The sequence below is a fragment of the Macrobrachium nipponense genome, chromosome 19 (genome assembly GCF_015104395.2).
Source record: "Macrobrachium nipponense isolate FS-2020 chromosome 19, ASM1510439v2, whole genome shotgun sequence".
In the NCBI taxonomy this organism is placed as follows: domain Eukaryota; kingdom Metazoa; phylum Arthropoda; class Malacostraca; order Decapoda; family Palaemonidae; genus Macrobrachium; species Macrobrachium nipponense.
In genome coordinates, this window is record NC_061088.1 from 33,311,863 (window position 1) to 33,334,005 (window position 22,143).

At 37.2% G+C, this 22,143-nt stretch overlaps 1 protein-coding gene across 2 annotated transcripts in view; it reads left to right on the forward strand.

Moving 5' to 3' along the window:
- Positions 1-3,439: 3,439 nt before the first annotated feature.
- LOC135215842 (gastrula zinc finger protein XlCGF8.2DB-like) overlaps positions 3,440-22,143 on the forward strand; it is a 174,217-nt gene continuing 155,513 nt past the window's right edge. Inside the window, exon 1 of one of the 2 annotated variants that reach the window (XM_064250805.1) lies at positions 3,440-3,774. The gene's annotated coding sequence lies outside the window, so the exon portion shown is untranslated. The remainder of the gene's footprint in view (positions 3,775-22,143) is intronic. The other variant, XM_064250798.1, reaches the window with a different exon arrangement.

Genomic DNA, 22,143 nt, shown 5'->3' on the forward strand with positions numbered 1-22,143 from the left:
ATCGTTTTTGGTTATTCTTACATGTCATCCCCTTCCCACCTCCCCTTCCTATTGGGGCTGAACTTCGACTTGAAGGCCAATCAGGAGTGTCACTACTCATCTCAGCAACCTAAAAACTATGAATTAGACACTAATATCTGTCATTTTCAGTTGTTTTTACAAATCACCATTTTCTCACCCCTCCACCCCCGCTTTCTATTGGAGCTAAACAAGGAATTAAAGGGCATCAGGAGCTTCACTCTTCATCTTAGAGGTCTCGAAAACTGTGGCTTAGACACTAATATCTGTTGTTTTCACTTATTTTTACATTTCACCCTTTCCCACCGATTTCCACCCTCTCCCTATCAGGGCTCAACTTGGACTTGAAGGGCATCGGGAGTGTCATTATTGATCTCAGCAACTTCAAAAACTACGGGTTCAACACTGCCATTTTCAATTACTCTTATATCACCCCTTTTCAGCCCCCCCCCCACTATTGGGGCTGAACTTGGACTTGAGGGTCATTGGGAGTGTCACTATTAATCTTGGTGACCTCAAAAGCTATGGATTAAATGCTAATATCTGTAGTTTTTGGTTATTTCTACTTTTCGCCCCCTTCCCTACCCCAGCCCCCAAACTCCCACTTTGGTCCCAGTGATGTCTTACCCCTACAATATTCTTTTCCAGATGCCAAGTTATACCAAGTTTCGTTGAAACTGCTGAATGTGTGTCAAAGTGTATGTGACATACATACATCCATTTATATATATATATTATATTATATATATATATATATATATATATATATATATATATATATATATGCAGAAGCCAGGTACTATGTCGTACCTCTAAGTAAATGGGGATACAATCCACAATGATATAAAATCCTTCTGTAGTTTAAAATATATATTTCTTGTACAGGATTAAAGCTTTCGACCATCAGCTGTGGTCTTGTTCACTAAAATGTCAACAAGACCACAGATGATGGTCGAAAGCTTTAATCCTGTTTAAGAAATATATATTATTAAATATTAACTATATAATTATATTATATGTATATATAATTATGTGTTTTTGAAAAGCATTTGAATTAGGTTACAAAAAGTGCCAGTTAGCAATTAACCCATTAATTGAAAAACCAAGCCTCTCTTTAGAGTCTGGTCACTGATTGGATAGGAGACCACCAATGAAAACTAGACCCCATCGGTACAGAAGCTCTTATGACATCTGAGGTCTGCCTAGTTTGATGTGATATCATGTTATTGTTTTACTAAAGAACGTGAATATAAATAGGTAAACATTTACTTCCAGTTATAGCCTTCAATATGAGCATGCATTATACAAAAACGATGCATACATTAACATTTAATATGCATTCAGCTTCTATATTTTCATACGTAAATACTTACAGTGTGTAAAATTTACATTAATACCTCATAATACTCGAGGACTGGTTTCTGTGATATCATCAGCTATTCACTTCCATGCCTCATTGTTACCCATGCCATGGTGACACTTGATTCCGAAGGTTTTTCGTGTGTTTCACAGATCCTTTTTTTTTTCACAAGGCCGAATAATTAACATTCAGGGGTGTCAATTGGGCCCAACACTCAAGTTGTCCCCCAAAGCCTCCACTTGCCCCCCTCACGCCCCAAGCCCTAAGAAGTAACAGCATGTTTTCTGTTTAAATGTGCAATCACAAATATATGAAATTTCTTGGACAAATTACGTTTCTTGATCCTTGTCTGTCTACTAGCTACCAGTGATGATGAGATAAACAAACAGTGTTGGGAATATATAGTTTTTGCTGAAATACCTCGTTCATGTGGCGTCACAAAAAATAAAGTAGCTCAAAAATAAAATAAAATAAAACAGCTTATTAGCCTCGCTTCGCTCGCCAAACCATCTTTGTCACCCCCCCCGACTTCCCGAACAAAAATCTGAAATGATGCCCCTGCTAACATTTGCAATGTCATATTAAATTTTACAATCCTTATTTCTAAAAAGAAGAGAATTTGGACAACGAGTGTCACAGAGAATCAAGTCAATGATAAATGATTGTGGGCAATGCTACTTTGAATAGTTAGCTACTTCCTTTTATTGTTTATAATATTGATAACCACGTTGTGTTGTGTTAGTTCCCATATTAAGAAACTTCCATTTGTAACTTAGAAATTGTAAAAAAAAAAAAAACACACACACACACACACACACACACACACACACATATATATATATATATATATATATATATATATATATATATATATATATATATATATATATATCATACATATATATATATATATATATACATATATATATATATATATATATATATCATATATATATATATATATATATATACGTATATATATGTGTGCGTGTATTAGTACTATTGTTTAAATTACGTTTATTTTCCGTTATTAAAATGTCTATGATAATATTTTCAATATTTAAATTTTCATTGTATAAATTAGAAAAAATGGTGTTTTAAGAGTTGAAAATTTTAACTCTCAACGGACGCCATTTGAAATCGCCAATGTGTGACCCTGACTTTATTGTTAAGTAACCGCCTTCTACCATGGAAACCGTTAGTTTATATCCTTGCAAATGTGTAAAGGGCCCAATACACTGAACGACTGTCTGTATTGTTCTTAGAAACATTGTGTATAGGCTAGTAGTCTAAAGCAAAAGTGGGCGGAGTTTCGTGTCTGAACGATCACGGCGGAAGTCTGTCACGACCAGCTGGCTTGCGACTTAATCTGTCATACACAGGTGGTTCAATATGTGTTTGTCTGCCGATATAACGCTGTCGCACATGTCTCTTCTAGATATGCAGTCATGTTTTCCGGACCCGGAGACAAAATCTTAGTTCAGACTGAAATCGGTGCAGAGATCGTTCATGCTGTCTGAATAGTTTGTGTTTGTCGATAACGACAATCGTTCAGTGTATGGGGTCCCTGAGGTGTTTCCAATCTTCGCCAGTGTTTCCATCATTCCTGTTGTTATTAAAAGTAACTGTTGCCATGCTGAACTTAGAATAAAGAACGTTATTTTCAAACCTTGTATTATAGATATTCTGCGATAGCACCATGATGTACTTTCGTGGGTACTCCAACGCGTTATTTGGTCTTCCGGTTCTTATCAAGGAATTATTATCCTTCAACTAAAGGGTACCAACCTAAATATTGCGTTTCAAGGGTTGGTTGGCTGCTATTTAAAGAATTAGGTTTATTAAAAGGTTAATACAACGTTAGATTAATTACAAATGATAATTCAATTTGTTATTTTCAAGGTGCCTTTTAAAAATACATGTTTCCGCGATATTCGTCTATTAGCCAGCAGTTCTCGGTTGTCTGCTACGGTTGGCAACAGTTTCTTTTAAATAAACGCTTCCCCCTTGAAGTCTTGGACTGCTTCTGAATTTCAGTACGTCTTCCGGGAAGCTTTCCTCCGTGGTATTTTGTGGCAATGTGCTTGTGGGATGTGTGCTTGAGTTTCCTATTGGTTGAATTTGATTGAGGACAATGGTGCCTGATAAAGATAAATATGCTTTCTTGCAAAGGAGTGAGCGAAAACTATCAAAGTTGCTCCAGAAATCTAGACATTGTTTACGTCTGATGATGACGGCATTACTCTTTTCGATGGATAGGGCCATGCTGGACCTGTTCCCTCCTACATTTTGGCATCCCTGCCAATGCAGCTGACTCGCTAGCTCCTTGCCATAGATATATGCTCCTTGCTTACCAACAATTTTCGACCTAGGCTAAGTTCACCGTCATTTCTTACGTAAGTGTTCCATGATGTTTTACTTTAGAATAATCTATAGTATGAACTTTTCTTGTAGGTTTGTCCATAAATGGTCACAAATTGCTATTTTCAGAGTATCTTCATTTATATATTTTCTGATAAAGGCAATGTTTCCTGCACGATATTTACATGTTTTTACGATATGCAGTATATGGTTTTTCATCAACTATTTATCAATAAATACTCCTAATTTCCTCGCTGCTATTACAATGTGCACTGATAACGAACCAATAGGCTAGTTATTCTTTTGAAGTTTTCACATTTGCGTAGTGCACTAGTCAGACCCAAATGGCATACGCTCTGTTTTGTTTTCATTTTTTTCAATTTCTTCTCCGATATCCATCTTTTCTTTCTTATCTTTTATTATCACTAATGGCGTCTTCTACCGTTTCGACAGGAAAATAGAACTGATTATCATCAGCATAAAGTTTATACCTAATCTTGTGGTTGTTTAAAATTTGAGATAATTCAATTGCGTAGTGTAGTAAATGCCAAATAGCTGCGGACCCAGGGCGCTCCCTTGGGGCACTCCTCTTGCTTTTCTGATTTCACATTTGATATAACCACTGTAGCTTTCCAGTTTTCTACGTAGCATTTACACCTTTGAGTGTCTCGTCTTCGATGCTGCACTTGGGTCGAACATAACCAGGATACCACATTTTCCATTTGCCATAATTTTTACCATGTTTGCATTTGCTCACAATGAAGTCCCTTTTTTCTGTAAACTGACTGATTACCAGATATAATGTTGAGTTGTTTCGAGTGTTTCCACGTTTGTTCGTGAACTACCGTTTTTATACGTTTTGATAAGTACGAAAGGTTCGATATTGGCCAATAGAAGCTAAGATTTACTTTATCACCCTTCTTTCGTAGGCCGGCTTTATACAAGCAAGCTTTTCACTAGTATTTCGGAAGGATGCCTTTGCCAAACAGCTCCCGCAACTGAATCAAAGTTTTTACCTCTTTTAAGTTTATCACTTATAGGAAACTTCATTTTCACAGTAAAGGGGTTTCACACGTTCTAACATGTTGTTCAACATGCTCATCAATCTTCCAACACAACATGCTTGAAGAGCTTTTACACGTTCAAACAAACCAAAGAGACAGACAACCGCAGTCGGTACGAACTACGAAGAGTAGAAGGAGCAACATGTCTCTTACCCAAGGTGAGGTGATGGCAATTTAGATCTGTCTGCTCAAGTTTAACTATCGGATCCAGGGTGGCCATTTAGAATCTTAATAAAATAATATGCTGTAATCCAGATTTGTATGAATTTGCAAATTATTTTAATAAGAAGTCAGGAAACATTTTAAATCCGTCATAAAACTGATTAACATAATCTACTCAATGCCAAAGAATAAATAAATAAATGCACAAAGAAATAAATAATCTAATAAATGAATAAATAAATAAAAGAATAAATAAAAAAATAAATAAATGCACAAATAAATAAATAAATAAATATATAAAAAATAAATAATTAAACAATTAATAACATTAAACAATTAATAACAATTAAGTAAATAAATAGGGTAAAATGCATAATTAGATATATAGATGGACAGATAGGTAGATAGATAGATATATAGATAGATACATAACACGATAAAACCATACAACTCACCTCTTCATCAAGACAATCCAAATTTGATGTACTTTCTCTTGAAAACTCTTGGTCACAAATGAACATCAAGTCTTCAGAATGTCATCAGGTGATTTGCCAGACTTCTTGGAGTTTTCAAGTAGTTCTCTTCTGAAGGAACTACGGAGACAGTTGATTTTTTTGGTCACATCCTGCCTTGTGCACTGAGGGTCAAGTTCTCTTAGTTTTGCATGTACTTCTCGATACTCATGTTTCTTAAATTCTTATTAGAATAATCTTTAGATTTTGCCTTCCACAGTGCGTGGTGTTAACTATATATTTCTATGAAATCAACCATAATTTCTCTTGGAAATGGCAAAGTCTCTTTGTCAGTGAAGGAGCTGCTGAACGATGTTACCACCTCGAGAATTGAATAAGTATGACGTTTGGAGACTGCCAGGAAGCTCCGCCCACAAAAGTCAGACCAGATCAGACATCCTTCCAACGCATTCAAACACGTTGGTCCAACATGTTTACCCCTTTCGCACGTTCAAACATACTCTCAAACATCATGTTGCCAAGCATGTTCATGAACAAGTTTGACCGTGTGAAACCCCCGTAAGTTTTTTTTTCATCGTTTTATCAAGGTCAATCATGTTCAGTTCTTCAAAAACTTACTCCAATTTAATATTCCGGCTAAGTTGTCGTGGATTTTTTTTTGGAGGATTTTTCTTCTCGCTAAACAATTTATTGTAATATATTTTCTTGGTTTTATAATCAAGTCTTTGTACTGGTTTCTGGCCGTTTTAGACAGTGACCAATTTTCAATACTTTTTGGTTCTTTCGATCTTGTCCACAGGTCTTCCATTTTTCTTTCCCTTTTCTTAGCTTCATGTCATTCGCTGTCAAACCATTTGGCATTTTCGTTAACTCTTAATTGCCTGGTTATTTCTGTACATTTATCATTGTAGCTTTGACGCCAATATACTTTTGCTCTAAAATGTGAAACAGCTTATTCCTCAAAGTATTCCTCAAATTACATCAGCACTCTCGGCTTGTTTCTCTTATTTTCCTTACTAAACATTTACAAGCTCGTGACTTTCAAGTAACTATAAATTTTTTGACGTGATTGTTATCGTTATCATCTAAATGTAGGTTTAAGTCACCACAAATCAGTGTATTTTGTTATCATCTTACATCTCATACTTGTGCCTGGTGGGTTGTAAACTTATAATTTGTATGTGTTTATGTGTATAATTTTGGTGTTGATATATTTGAATGTATTGACACATTTTGGTTCATTATAGACACTTTGTACAATTTTTTGACAACGATTCCCTCTCCACCCGTTTATTTTAGAATAATTACTTACATTGTTGCTTAGCCAGTTGTTGCATGCCAAATCTCCGTTAGCATGCATCTATCTAGATTGTGATCATTTTTAAGATTTCTGATGATGTTGGTTTTATTTCCTACAGACTGTATGTTTATTTAATTGCCTAGAAGATTGTTAGTCAATGCCATGACCCCGTATTGTTTCTCACCTTTGACACATGTTCTTTATATACTATGCACTTATTGTCATCATATGTTCTATGTTTAATGTCACCATGACCTCTCTTTACAGTTTTCACACTTTAAGGTTGTGCTAGTATAATCATTTGATGAGTGATTTCTCCACATTTAGGACAAACTTGGTCATTTCCAGTTTGTTGCGCTATGACCAAATTCCTGACATTTATAGCATTGATAGGGCATGTAACAGTCGTACGCACTGCAACGGCTATACAGTGTACTACACAGTTTGGAGTACCTGTGTCCATGGATTTTTATTTGAAATGTTATTGACAGTGTCATCTTCGTCTTTCGGAACATTCGTTTATTTTGTTTAAGTTTACCCTTCTCATTTGCTGATATATTGCTGATTTTCTGAATCTCCATTTTTGCCTTTTCTAAGGTTTTTATATCCGGTAATCTTACAGATAAGTGTCCATCTCTTGTTTTAACCTGTTCAACGGGCGCCATTATTTTACTCATAATTTGCTTCTCTTCATACCTGAGAAACTGCATCAGCTTCTTTAGACCTGAAATGAATGTTGTAACTAATCAGACATGGAAATGAAGCATATAGGCTATTTGAACATAGAACAAATTGAAAGTCCGGCGAGAGAGCATTCGAACATTGCGCACCAAGACTATACAACAAAATACCGCCTGTAGTAAAGATCATAAAAGACTAAAGAAAATTTCAAAAAGAACAAAGACACTCTTATTCTGCAGGAGCGGCACTGACGAGAAAACACTAAAGACAATTATGAAAAGTACTGTATTTTGATAATATAGCTACAAGGGCCTGCAAGTGAGGGGATTACCCATGTGGAGGGCTGTATATACTACATAAACGACCCTGTGGTAGGGGTGCAAGAATACTGCCACCGTAGATCCTGCGTGTCGTAAAATGGGACCAAAAGGACAGCTGCTACCTTGCAGTCTTACTCTTTTAGTAAAAGGCTAGGCCCACCGCCAACAACTGTGGAAACTGCTGCCTTGCAGGTGGACTTTTTAGTCAGAGGCGAGGCTCACCGCCAATTACTATGGTTGATGAGAGCAAGGGCATGCGGTCATAAAAATCCCTTTTGCCAAACAATAAACAATGCCTGATGTTGTAATTAAGGAATATGGTATGGAGAGAAGAGGTTTGGTGGGGGATGATGCCTTTGACAGAAGACAGTGGAGAAGGCAACCGACCCTATAATGTAGGGATAACGGTGGGGAAGAAGAAGATCGGTACTACATAAAACCAAACAATTAAACAGTGTAAGCTGGTGAAAGTAAAAGCATTCAGCTGCATGGTATGGAACTCATTGCCAGACAGAAAGATAATACTCGCAACGATTTCATATGCTAGTAAAGCATATGTATTCCTCTTCTAAGTTTATAGTCGCTTCTAATGGAGTCTAGTGCAATTGGCGATGCCACCTGTGGATGCGCCGTTAGAAGGAACCGGGGCAAAAATCGAACCTGTTTTTATCAACTTAAGGTCACCTAGGTCTAGAAATGTAAAAGTAATTTACGGCAAGATATCTCTAGCGTAATTTTCAATTACTAACATTAGGCGAAAGATCTTTCATTCGCATCCCTCCTTCGCTACATAGCTAATGTTGTTAACACAATAACTAGTGGGGAAAAAAGATAACCGTAAATACTAGAGAGGATGAACCATGTCACGTTCATCCGAATCGTTCAGAGATAAAAACTGTGCTCTTTGATTAAGAATAATGAAAATAATTTTTCTCCGTTTACATTTTGTGATTCGTTGTAACTATTATATAATAACTAGAGCAGTCGGCCAAGGGGAAAGCTTCAACCGCGTGCCGCTGTGCGGGTGTTGGCACGTCACGATACTGCCGCTCGTTCTTCAAGGCAAATTTGATTTCATCGTCATAGAAACATTTTTATGTGCATGATTTAATTTTCGGTTATTTGATAAAGAATTTTATCTATAATTTGTCCAAAGTTAATGGATATAGTTTTCAAATTACGCAAAAATTTACATACCACGCTAGTGTTTTCATATGTGGTTAATTCGAAGGCTTGCTTCGAATATTTCCGGTTCGTTAGAAATTCTAGCAAAGTTTTTTGGTGACAATTTTGAATTGCCTGAATATAACCAGGCTCCCTGAAAGGAAATTTGTCGTTTTTTATTTAACAAGAAAGTGGTCGGATACTCGGAAGTAACATGGTTCCTGTATTGAATAAGAAAAATAAATAAAAAAGCTTGTGAAATATGTTCCTTAGCTACCACTCCACAAACACAATTGCTTCATAATAATACACTAATCTCAATTTCTGATGAGGTGCAAATTTTTACACACTTCAAAATGTTTAAGTCTAGTCCATTACCCTTTTTAGCAACAATAACCCCCTCAACTAGGTATTACAAGATATTTCCACTTTGCTTTTAACCCTACCCCTTAGGTACATTTATTTTTCTATTTAACTGAGACAGTCATGCCATTATCTTTGACATCCATTGCTTTCCAGATTAACAACATTCGTAATTTTCAAGGCTATCCTTATATATCACCCCAGTTTTCTGTTAGGTGATTTCAGGGTCTCTTAAAGTAATTTCATGATTGTTTTTTGTATGGTTTTACACGTGAATAAATGTTCGGTGGTGTCCTCCTCCACTCTGCAGATATCACAGACCTCGTTCTTATATTTACCGGAAGTTAGCCTTCAGGTTCAACATATTCAGCCTGGCTTTCATTATGATAGACGCGTCCTTTGTTCCTAGTTCCCTTATGTAGGTACTTATTTTCCTCCTAAGTTTTTTTTATGAACCTCAATTTCCAGTCCTTTTTTGGCATGATAGTTCCTAAGCTCTTTGTCCAGCAGTGTCCATAGGGGTCTCTTAATTGATCCTCTACTATTTCTTTGAATGATCCTTTCTCCTCCGAGTTTATACTGTTGTGGAAAAGAATTATTTTGTTACATTTAATTCTGTAGGCTACTGGCCACATGCCGGACTCCGGCATGATTTCCCAATACGGCGTGCCCTTTGGTTGTTCGTATTCTTCGGCGGATCCTGTATTGCATTTTTTTTATTTCTTTTTTATTTTTTATTTAACTAGTTTTCCGTTGAGTTACTCCAAATCTCAATGTTGGCAAGTAATGTTGGTACTACTACAGTTTCCATATATCTTTTTCCTTACTTCTAGTGCCATATTTCCTACTTTCTTAACTTGATAAAATAGAATAGAATACAGAATTAAGACAAGGCACTGGAACCTATGAGGTCATTTAGCTCTGAAAAGGATTGAAAGGTGTAACAGGAGGAAAACCTTGGAGTTGCACTATGAATCAGTTGTTAGGAGAGGGTGGAAAGTAAGGTGGAAGAAAGAGAACATGAACGGAGGTAAAGTAAGAGGAATGAAAGGGGTTGCAGCTAGGGGCCGAAGGAACGCTATTAAAGCCTACAGTGCACCGCATGAGCTGCACTGACGGCACTACCTCCCTACGGAGGAAAACACTTGATCACTCAAACTGCAGTTAGTGGAAAAAACAATAGCTAAAAGGTGCCATAGCCCCTCCCTATAATTTTCTAAACGATGTAACTATTTAGTTTAAAAGAGACCGAAACTCATAAGTTGATGATTCAGTTTTAAGTTTACTTTAGTGCAAACAGTGCAATAATATTTCTTTGATCAGTATCATTACAGAAAATTAGCTCTCATGAGGTTTTTCATTCCCTACCGTATTGTAAAATAATTCATGTGTAATATATATACTATATATGTGTATGTATGTATGTATATAGTGTATATGTATATATATCCTGCCTGCTAAGGGGGGTAAAGATGATAGTGATGATTGAGAATGTACGACAGATGACGGAGGAATAGTGATTGACAGGAGAACAGTAATATGGGTTAGGACGGGGGAGAGGTTGTGTGAACAGTGTCTACCTTTAAACAGTTATTGTTTGTATGGTACTGTTACGTTGCATGGAACCAGTGGTGATTCAGCAACGGGACCAACGGCTTTACGTGACTTCCGAACCACGTCGAGAGTGAACTTCTATCACCAGAAAGAGTACACATATCTCACTTCTCAATGGGATGCCTGAGAATCGAACTCGCGGCCACCGAGGTGGCAGCCCAAGACCATACCGATCACGCCACTGAGGCGCTTTTTAAACAGTTATGTGAGAAGTTTTAGAAAAGGGGACAAGAAATAGATTGTGAGGGAAATGATGGCGATGCAATGTGGAGAGTGTTTAGGATTGACGACGTAGAATATAATTTGTTGAGAAGGATTAAAAGATTTCTGATAAAAATTAAACTTTTGGAGGAGTGCGTGGGCATGAGTGATTGGTTCTTTTCGAAAGTGCATAATGTATTGATGACCATTTATCTTTTCGGGGAGTGTGATGTAAGGAGTGAGAGGAAGTACAGAAGAGAAAGGGTCAGCTTGGTAAAATAAGAGAATATCTTTAAAATGGAAATGTAGAGTGGATGCTGCATGTTTGCAGATTACAGTATTGATTTAGAACCGGGAAAGAAAACCCAGAGAAACTATTTTATGAGAGAAGGAAGTCGAGAGTAAATGTTGGCAAGACTAAATTGGGTATAGAAAGCCATAAAAAAGAAGCTATAAATTTTTTTTTATCGTATATGTTTATAGAATGACTTTGGAAGAATATAAGTATATAGCTTTGAACTGGTAAACAGTTGCTTGGCAGTCAAAGCAGAGATGGTACGTGGTTGTTTGTTTGAGTTGCTGGAAAGTCTCATGAACCAAAGATCAGATTGTCGTCTTTATCGAAGCCATCACAACCAAGTAGCATCCACTTAAGTCAGAGAGAGACAGTCTTACGTCTGGACTACACCTCTGTAGTACTACACTGTCAATGAGATGAGGTCGGTGAATGAGCAGTATTTGCTTTCCCAAGGTCATTAAGCCCAAAGACCTCTTGAAAGGTTCCGAAAAAGGGCCGTCTGGTCCTAGCTGCATACCCTATGGTATGAATTGGATCTTGTCCTAAAAGAAAGGTTGGCGCACGAGCCTGCCCTAGTGAATGCACCCAGAACGGTGGAAACGAACGCTCTGGGCAGCAGCAACAGTTACTAAATCACAAGGAAGCAGAGGTTGACTTTTGAACAGAACAAGCATGTTCCAATCTGTGGTCCACATTCCCTTGAACGTGTTTATGATTGGTCAAAGCCCAACCAGAAAAGCCTACAAACACATGCTCATGCATACCCGGAATCTTGGATGAACCAGGAACTTTTAAGCTCAAAGCATACTAGAAAGATAGTGCTGGAAGTATTAGATGTCTTATCTCTGGTCATTGAAAGTCTACTTTTCATGGTAGGTTAGTCAATTGGGTTTTAGACAGCAATCATTGACTCATGGGCGGCTGCAGCATATTTTCGAAGAGGGGCCAAATTATATATATATATATATATATATATATATATATATATATTATATATATATATATATACTATATATATATATATATATATATATTATATATATATATATATATATATATATATATTTTATATGCAGTGGAATTGAGATGCCAATAAATTAGTGAAGCAAGATGTGATAAAGAAAATAGTTACATTGACTTTTTTTCCCAATAGTTCCATGTAGTAATGTTGAACGATAACTTTAATTAACTTACACTGAAAGAATATATATATATATATATATATATATATATATATATATATATATACTATATATATATCTTCCCGGATCTAGTCCCGGATTTCAGGGGCGAGGCACCCCTTGCCTCTATGTGCGGGCGACCATGCATTGACCTCTACTTGGTGAGCAAGTTCAATTTAGAAGCAACTCGTTCTCTGTTGGAATCCATCAGAGGCAAACTACTCTATTTCACTATATCGGAGGCATAGCATTTTCAGCTACCCATTAATCAGTCTCCCGGGAAGTACCACTGTTGGTATATATCTGAAGATGAAGAATAAGGTATGGTGTATGTAGACTTTAGGACGCAGTAGACTCCGTAAATCATTGTAATTAATTACACTGTTAGCTTGCAAAGCATATTTTGTGGGGAAAATCTGTTTCTGGTTAGTCCTAACCAGTTTTGAGACCAAGAGACATGTAACGATCCCCATCATATATATTTTAAGGAAATTATAAGAGAAATGGTCTTCCCTCTCCTAACCTAGGCTAAGAAATATAATAGCATCAGATGCAGCATAAATTATTGATCTTCCTCTCTCCAAAAAGATGTAATAAAATTGTGCTCTTCAGGGATATGATTCCTTTCAAAATATTCAACTAGGTAACTTCTAATTTTTATATTCTGTACATTTATTTTCTCACTAACCTACTTTGCTGATATAAATATTCAAACTTTTTTCATCACAACCAAAAAATTAGGTCTTTTAGTGTTCAACCTGAGGTTCAAAGTGCTCTGGATTTATCCCAAATTTTCATGCATCTACCAATCCAATTGGTATACCATATGATGGCGATTTTGGTCTGTACACCAAGAGGTACAGTACCTCTTTAGCCTAATATTTGTTAGTTCTGCAATTCGGTTATTTGAAGCTTGTCAGCAGAGTCCTAGCGAGCTGCACAGTGTTTATGTAAATTCAACCTTTAGTGCCTGAAGCTTCGGTTAAAGCTTGTCAGCAGAGTCCTAGCGAGCTGCACAATGTTTATGTAATTCAACCTTTAGTGCCTGAAGCTTCGGTTAAAGCTTGTCAGCAGAGTCTAGCGGCTGCACAATTTTTGTAATTTAATTTCCAACCTTTTAAAGTTGCTGAGCTTCGGTTAAAGCTTGTCAGCAGAGTCCTAGCGAGCTGCATGGTGTTTATGTGATTCAACCTTTAGCGCCTGAAGCTTCGGTTATTTAAAGCTTGTCAGCAGAGTCCTAGCGAGCTGCACGGTGTTTATGTAATTCAACCTTTAGCGCCTGAAGCTTCGGTTATTTAAAGCTTGTCAGCAGAGTCCTAGCGAGCTGCACGGTGTTTATGTAATTCAACCTTTAGCGCCTGAAGCTTCGGTTATTTAAAGCTTGTCAGCAGAGTCCTAGCGAGCTGCACAATGTTTATGTAATTCAACCTTAAGCGCCTGAAGCTTCGGTTATTCAAAGCTTGTCAGCAAATCCTAACGAGCTGCACGGTGTTTATGTAATTCAACCTTTAGTGCCTGAAGCTTCGGTTATTTAAAGCTTGTCAGCAGAGTCCTAGCGAGCTGCACGGTGTTTATGTAATTCAACCTTTAGCGCCTGAAGCTTCGGTTATTGAGAGCTTGTCAGCAGAGTCCTAGCGAGCTGCACGGTGTTTATGTAATTCAACCTTTAGCGCCTGAAACTTCGGTTATTTAAAGCTTGTCAGCAGAGTCCTAGCGAGCTGCACGGTGTTTTTGTAATTTAACCTTTAGTTCCTGAAGCTTCGGTTATTTAAAGCTTGTCAGCAGAGTCCTAGCGAGCTGTACGGTGTTTATGTAATTTAACCTTTACCGCCTGAAGCTTCGGTTATCTATAACTTGTCAGCAGAGTCCTAGCGAGCTGCACGGTGTTTATGTAATTCAACCTTTAGCACCTGAAGCTTTGGTTATTTAAAGCTTGTCAGCAGAGTCCTAGCGAGCTACACGGTGTTTATGTATTTCAACCTTTAGCGCCTGAAGCTTCAATTATTTAAAGCTTGTCAGCAGAGTCCTAGCGAGCTGCACGGTGTTTATGTAATTCAACCTTTAGCGCCTGAAACTTCGGTTATTTAAAGCTTGTCAGCAGAGTCCTAGCGAGCTGCACGGTGTTTTTGTAATTTAACCTTTAGTTCCTGAAGCTTCGGTTATTTAAAGCTTGTCAGCAGAGTCCTAGCGAGCTGTACGGTGTTTATGTAATTTAACCTTTACCGCCTGAAGCTTCGGTTATCTATAGCTTGTCAGCAGAGTCCTAGCGAGCTGCACGGTGTTTATGTAATTAAACCTTTAGCGCCTGAAGCTTTGGTTATTTAAAGCTTGTCAGCAGAGTCCTAGCGAGCTGCACAATGTTTATGTAATTCAACCTTTAGCGCCTGAAGCTTCGGTTATTTAAAGCTTGTCAGCAGAGTCCTAGCGAGCTGCACGGTGTTTATGTAATTCAACCTTTAGCGCCTGAAGCTTCGGTTATTTAAAGCTTGCCAGAAGAGTCCTAGCGGAGCGCAACAATGTTTTATGTAAACTCACCTTTTAGCGCCTGAAGCTTCAGTATTTAAAGCTGTCAGCAGAGGTTCCTAGCGAGGCTGCAGAAATTTTGTTTATGTTAATCAACCTTTTTTAGCCTGAAGCCGGTAATTTTAAATAAGCCATGGTCAGCAAGAAAGGCCTAGCAAAGCCTGCACCAATATTAATTGTTAATTCACCTTTAGCGCCCTGAAGCTTCGGTTAGTTATTTAAAGCTTTCAGCAGAGTCCTAGCGAGCTGCTTTCAAGTGTTTATGTAATTCCAAGCTTAGCTTTCCTGAAGCTTTTTTTTGTTATTTAAAGCTTGTCAGCAGAGTCCTATTTCGAGCTGCAGCAATGTATGTAATTCAACGTCCAAGCTGCTGGAAGTCTTTGTTATTAAAAAGCTTGTCAGCAGAGTCCTAGCGCTGCACGGTTTATGTAAGTTCAAACCTTTAGCGCCTGAAGCTTTCGGATTTAAAGCTTTGTCAGCAGTCCTAGCGAGCTGCACAATGTTTATGAAACAAACCTTTTTAGCGCCTGAAACTGGTTATTTAAAGCTTGTCAGCAGAGTCCTTAGCAAGCTGCAGAATGTTTAATTGTAATTCAACCTTTAGTCCGCCTGAGGCTTTCGGTTATTTAAAGCTTGTCAGCAGAGTCCTAGCGAGCTCCCACAATTGTTTATGTAATTCAACCTTTAAGCTTTCCTAAGCTTGGTTATTTAAAGTTTCGCAGAGTCCTAGCGAGCTGCACAATGTTTATGTAATTCAACCTTTAGCTCCTGAAGCTTGGGTTATTTAAAGCTTGTCAGCAGATTCCTAGCAAGCTGCACGGTGTTTATGTAATTCAACCTTTAGCTCCTGAAGCTTCGGTTATTGAAAGCTTGTCAGGAGAGTCCTAGCGAGCTGCACAGTGTTTATGTAATTCAACCTTTATTTGCGCTGAAACCTTCGTATTGAAAGCTTTTTGTCATTTGGAGAAAAGTCCTAGGGGCGAGCTGCAACGGTGTTTTAAATGTAATTCAAAAACCTAGCGCCTAAGCTTTTTGGTTATTTGAAAGGCTTGTCAATTGAAGCTTTGGTAATTGGAAGGCTTGGTTCAGGAAGAGTCTTAGGGAGCTGCCAATGTTTTATGTAATTCAACCTTTAGCGTCTGAAGCTTCGGTTATTGAAAGCTTGTCAGGAGAGTCCTAGCGAGCTGCACAGTGTTTATGTAATTCAACCTTTAGTGCCTGAAGCTTCGGTTATTTAAAGCTTGTCAGCAGAGTCCTAGCGAGCTGCACAATGTTTATGTAATTCAACCTTTAGTGCCTGAAGCTTCGGTTATTGAAAGCTTGTCAGAAGAGTCCTAGCAAGCTGCATTGTGTTTATGTAATTCAACCTTTAGCGCCTGAAGCTTCGGTTATTTAAAGCTTGTCAGGAGAGTCCTAGCGAGCTGCACGGTGTTTATGTAATTCAACCTTTAGTGCCTGAAGCTTCGTTATTTAAAGCTTGTCAGCAGAGTCCTGGCGAGCTGCACAATGTTTATGTAATTCAACCTTTAGCACCTAAAGCTTCGTTTAAAGCTTGTCAGCAGAGTCCTAGTGAGCGGCACGGTGTTTATATAATTTAACCTTTAGTGCCTGAAGCTTCAGTTATTTAAAGCTTGTCAGCAGAGTCCTAGCAAGCTGCACAATGTTTATATAATTCAACTCTTAGCTCCTGAATCTTCAGATAAAGCTTGTCAGCAGAGTCCTAGCGAGCTGCAGAATGTTTATGTAATTCAACCTTTAGCGCCTGAATCTTCGGTTATTTAAAGCTTGTCAGCAGAGTCCTAGCGAGCTGCACAATGTTTATGTAATTCAACCTTTAGCGCCTGAAGCTTCGGTTATTTAAAGCTTGTCAACAGAGTCCTAGCGAGCTGCACAATGTTTATGTAATTCAACCTTTAGCTCCTGAAGCTTCGGTTATTTAAAGCTTGTCAGTAGAGTCCTAGTGAGCTGGACAGTGTTAATGTAATTCAACCTTTAGCGCCTGAAGTTTCGGTTATCCCTTAAACACCGAAGCGGTAAAAAAAAAATGTCTCCCGTGTGCCGGAGGTGTTTCAGAGTGAGCGTGGAAGCAGAAAAAATATTTTTTTCAAAAAATCACAGCGCGCTTAGTTTTCAAGATTAAGAGTTCATTTTTGGCTCCTTTTTTTTCATTGGCTGAAGTTTAGTATGCAACCATCAGAAATGAAAAAAATTATCATTATCAATATAAATAATGTGATATATGGTAACGCAAAAACGAAATTTCATATATAATTGTATTCAAATCGTGCTATGCGCAAAACGGTTAAAGGTAACAAGTTACTTTTTTTTCGTTGTAATGTACACTAAATTGCGTCATTTTGGTATATAACACATTGTAAAACGATAAAAGCAACACAGAGAAAATATTATCACAAAATAATGTATGAATTCGTAACGCGCAGACCTAAACAAATATTTTTTTCAAAAATTCACCATAAATCTAAATATTGTCCTAGAGACTTCCAATTTCTTTCAAAATGAAAACAAATGATTGAATATTACTATACTGTAAGAGTATTAGCTTACAAATGCAGTTTTCGACCATATCTGACGAGTTACAGTTGACCGAATGTTGATTTTTTTTATATATATTTTTTATATGCAATTATTTCGGAAATAAGAAAAGCTACAACCTTCAAATATTTTTCGTTTTATTCTAAATGAAATTTCGCACATTTTCATATATAAAACTCTATGAAATGCCTAATATGAAACGGAGCAAATATTCCGAGAATGGGACGTACGCATTTCGGAAGTTTGTGGCGGAGAATCCGCGCGCGGAGGGAAGGAAAGTTTTTTTTTTTTTTTTAATTCACCATAAATCTAAATATTGTTCTAGAGACTTCGAATTTGTTTCAATATGAAGATAAATGACTGAATATTACTAGACTGTAAGAGTTTTAGCTTACAATTGCGTTTTTCGACCATTTCGGTAGAGTCAAAGTTGACCGAACGTGGTTTTTTTCTATTTATCGTGATTTATATGCAAATATTTCATAAATGAGAAAAGCTACAACCTTCAATTATTCTTGTTGTATTCTACATGAAATTGCGCACATTTTCATATATAAAACTTTATGTAACGGCTAATTTAAAATGGTGCAAACATTACCACAATCGCACGTATGATTTTTTCGGAAGAGTTACCGCACGGATGTAAAGAAAATGTTATTTTTTTCATAAATTCACCATAAATCGAAATATTGTGCTAGAGACTTCCAATTTGTTGCAAAATGAAGGTAAATTCTTGAATATTACTAGAATATAAGCGTTTTGGCTTACAATTGCGTTTTTCGACCATTTCGGTAGAGTCAAATTTGACCGAAGGTTGAAAATTTGTCACTTATCATTTTTTATATGAAAATATTTCAAAATTGATAAAAGCTACAACCATGGGTTGTTTTTAGTTGTATTGTGCATGAAATTGCGCACATTTCCATATATAAAACTTTATGTAACGGCTAATTTTAAAATGGTGCAAACATTACCACAATCGCATGTATGATTTTTTTCGGAAGAGTGACCGCGCGGAAGTAAGGAAAAAGTTTTTTCATAAATTCACCATAAATCGAAATATTGTGCTAGAGACTTTCAATTAGTTGCAAAATTAAGGTAAATGATTGATTATTACTAAAATATAAGAGTTTTAGCTTACAATTGCGTTTTTTTTACCATTTCGGTAGAGTCAAAGTTGACCAAAGGTTGAAATTTTGGCACTTATCGTTTACTATATAAATAATATCTCAAAAATGATAAAAGCTACAATCATGAGTATTTTGTTGTTGTATTCTACATAACAATGCGCACATTTTCATATATAATACTCCATGTAACGGCTAATTTAAAATGGTACAAAAATTATGTCAAAGTGACGAAATAATTTCCGAGATGTGTCACAAATACTTTTAAGTGCGGCAAGAAAGAAATTCGCGCTTGCGCGCCTGCGTAACGATTGTAAACAAAACAACACCTCGATCCGTGAACTCCCAGCATCCCCCAAGGCGCATGATTCTCAAGTTTTCGGCTGGTAGACCTATAAGTATTTTTCCGCGAATTTAAAAAAAAAAAAAATTTTGAGTCTACGTATTGTACGTCCATTCGGCATACAGGAGACATTTTGACTCGACGTTTAATACGTCCATTCGGCGTTTAAGGGGGCCGGCCGGCTAATGCCCTTTTTTAAGGCAGGACTTTGATATTCATACCACTTAATAAGGTGACTTAGAACATCTTCAAACCGCATATGATTTTCGCCTCTGACCTTCGGTTTTGTGACGCCAAGGCGATTTATCCCGAAAATAACCATTTTTCAAATTCTATCTCCTCCCTTGATATTTAATATTAAGACCTGGGATTACTACCATATATAGACCTGATGTAGACCTCCAATCGAATGGAGAGTTTTTTTTCTAAAAGTCATTTTTTTGCAAGATATGAATTTTTCAATATGGTAAAAAAATAAACCCTATAAATCAGGAGAAAAATTTAAAAAAAAAATACGAAACAAAAATTGGAAAAAAGGGCTCTATTTGATTGTTCTATAATGTCTTTCTGAGTTATATACCAAATTTCAATGTTATAGCTTTAAAACTAAGTGAGAAGATAGATTTTGAAGGTCAATAAGTATAGTTTTGAGACACAGGCGTTCAAAGTTTTCCTTCGTATTTCTATAAAGACAATGTTAAATAATGATTATTATGAATGTATATTTCTTTTTTGTGTATTAATAAACCAAAGCTATTTTATTTATCATAATTTAATCATAAATGATGATCCCTTTGCTCATATATCGCAGCCTGGGGCACTGCTTGAGGCAAGATGGGGCACTCCTTCCTACGCAATTCTCTCTCTCCCCTTCACTAAATCGGCTTATTACAGCGAATTTTCTTCTTCTGTATGTTAGCAAGATATTTTCCTTGTATTTTCCTCTTTGGCATGATGAAATTCTTGTCCGAAACAAAGATAAACAAACGTAAATGCAAGAGAATGTCAAGAGATGAAACTCGAAGGCGTACTCTTTTTTTTACAAAGACAATTTAATAAATCATGATTATTATGAATTTCATATTCTATTTTGGGTTTTAAAAAACCAAAACTTTGTTATTTATCATAAATGAAGATCTCTTTGCTCAAAGATCGTCGTAGCCTTGGGCACAGTGTGACGTGTGATGTCAGGCAAGACGGGGGCGTTACTAAGCAACCCTCCCCTCTCTCTTCACTAACTACGCATATATTATGAAATTCTGTAATAATACTTGAGCGATTTTTCTTCGTCTGTATGTTAGCGAGATGTTTTCCTTGTCTTTTCCTCATTGGCATGATGAAATTCTTGCCGAAACATACATAAACATACGTAAAAGCAGGCGTATGTCAGAGGTGAAATGGAATGTGTAGACGACTCGAAGGCTGTGATCGCACTAAATCAGGACTGGACTTCCGACTTGGTCTTGGCCTGAAGTCTCCTTCTCGACTCGGGGAATGTCTACAGATGCCATTTCTCCCAATTTATTTGACAATAATTATCAAAATTTACGATAGTAGAGGAAATATTGCATTTTCTTGTACGGATCAATGTTTTAGGCTTATTGAGTTACATTAACTAATTACCCTGTAACTACGAAAGTAAGAGGAATTTTGACGAAATATTTCGAATACGTATTCTCAGTTGCCATATGAAGCTCCATGAATTTTTTCATGACTTTGCATTTTTCGCCCTATACCTCCATATATAGGCGTTCCGGCCAGCCCCCTTAAGGGTTATTTAAACCTTGTCAGCAGAGTCCTAGCTAGCTGCACAATGTTTATGCAATTCAAGCTTTGGCGCCTGAAGCTTCGGTTATTTAAAGCTTGTCAGCAGAGTCCTAGCGAGCTGCACAGTGTTTATGTAATTCAATCTTTAGCACCTGAAGCTTCGGTTATTTATAGCTTGTCAGCAGAGTCCTAGCGAGCTGCACAGTGTTTATGTAATTCAACTTTTAGCGCCTGAAGCTTTGGTTATTTATAGCTTGTCAGGAGAGTCCTAGCGAGCTACACAAGGTTTATGTAATTCAACCTTTAGTGCCTGAAGCTTCGGTTATTCAAAGCTTGTCAGCTGAGTCCTAGCGAGCTGCACAGTATTTATGCAATTCAACCTTTAGCGCCTGAAGCTTCGGTTATTTAAAGCTTGTCAGCAGAGTCCTAGCAATCTGCATAATGTTTATGTAATTCAACCTTTAGCGCCTGAAGCTTCGGTTATTTATAGCTTGTCAGCAGAGTACTAGCGAGCTGCACAATGTTTATGTAATTCAACCTTTAGCGCCTGAAGCTTCGGTTATTTATAGCTTGTCAGTAGATTCCTAGCGAGCTGCACAATGTTTATGTAATTCAACCTATAGCGCCTGAAGCTTCGATTATTTATAGCTTGTCAGCAGAGTCCTAGCGAGCTGCACAATGTTTATGTAATTCAACCTTTAGCGCCTGAAGCTTCGGTTATTTAAAGCTTGTCAGCAGAGTCCTAGCGAGCTGCACAATGTTTATGTAATGCAACCTTTAGCGCCTGAAGCTTCGGTTAAAGCTTATCAGCAGAGTCCTAGCGAGCTGCACAATGTTTATGTAATGCAACCTTTAGCGCCTGAAGCTTCGGTTAAAGCTTGTCAGCAGAGTCCTAGCGAGCTGTACAATGTTTATGTAATTCAACCTTTAGCGCCTGAAGGTTTGGTTATTTGAAGCTTGTCAGCAGAGTCCTAGCGAGCTGCACAATGTTTATGTAATTAAACTTTAGCGCCTGAAACTTCGGTTATTTAAAGCTTGTCAGTAGAGTCCTAGCGAGCTGCAAGGTGATTATGTAATTCAACCTTTAGCGCCTGAAGCTTCGGTTATTTATAGCTTGTCAGCAGAGTCCTAGCGAGCTGCACGGTGTTTATGTAATTCAACCTTTAAGTGGCCTGAAGCTTCGCTTTATTTAATAGCTTGTCAGCAAAGAGTCCCTAAAGCGGAAGCCCTGCAACAATGTTTTAGTGTAATTCAACCTTTAGCGAGCTGA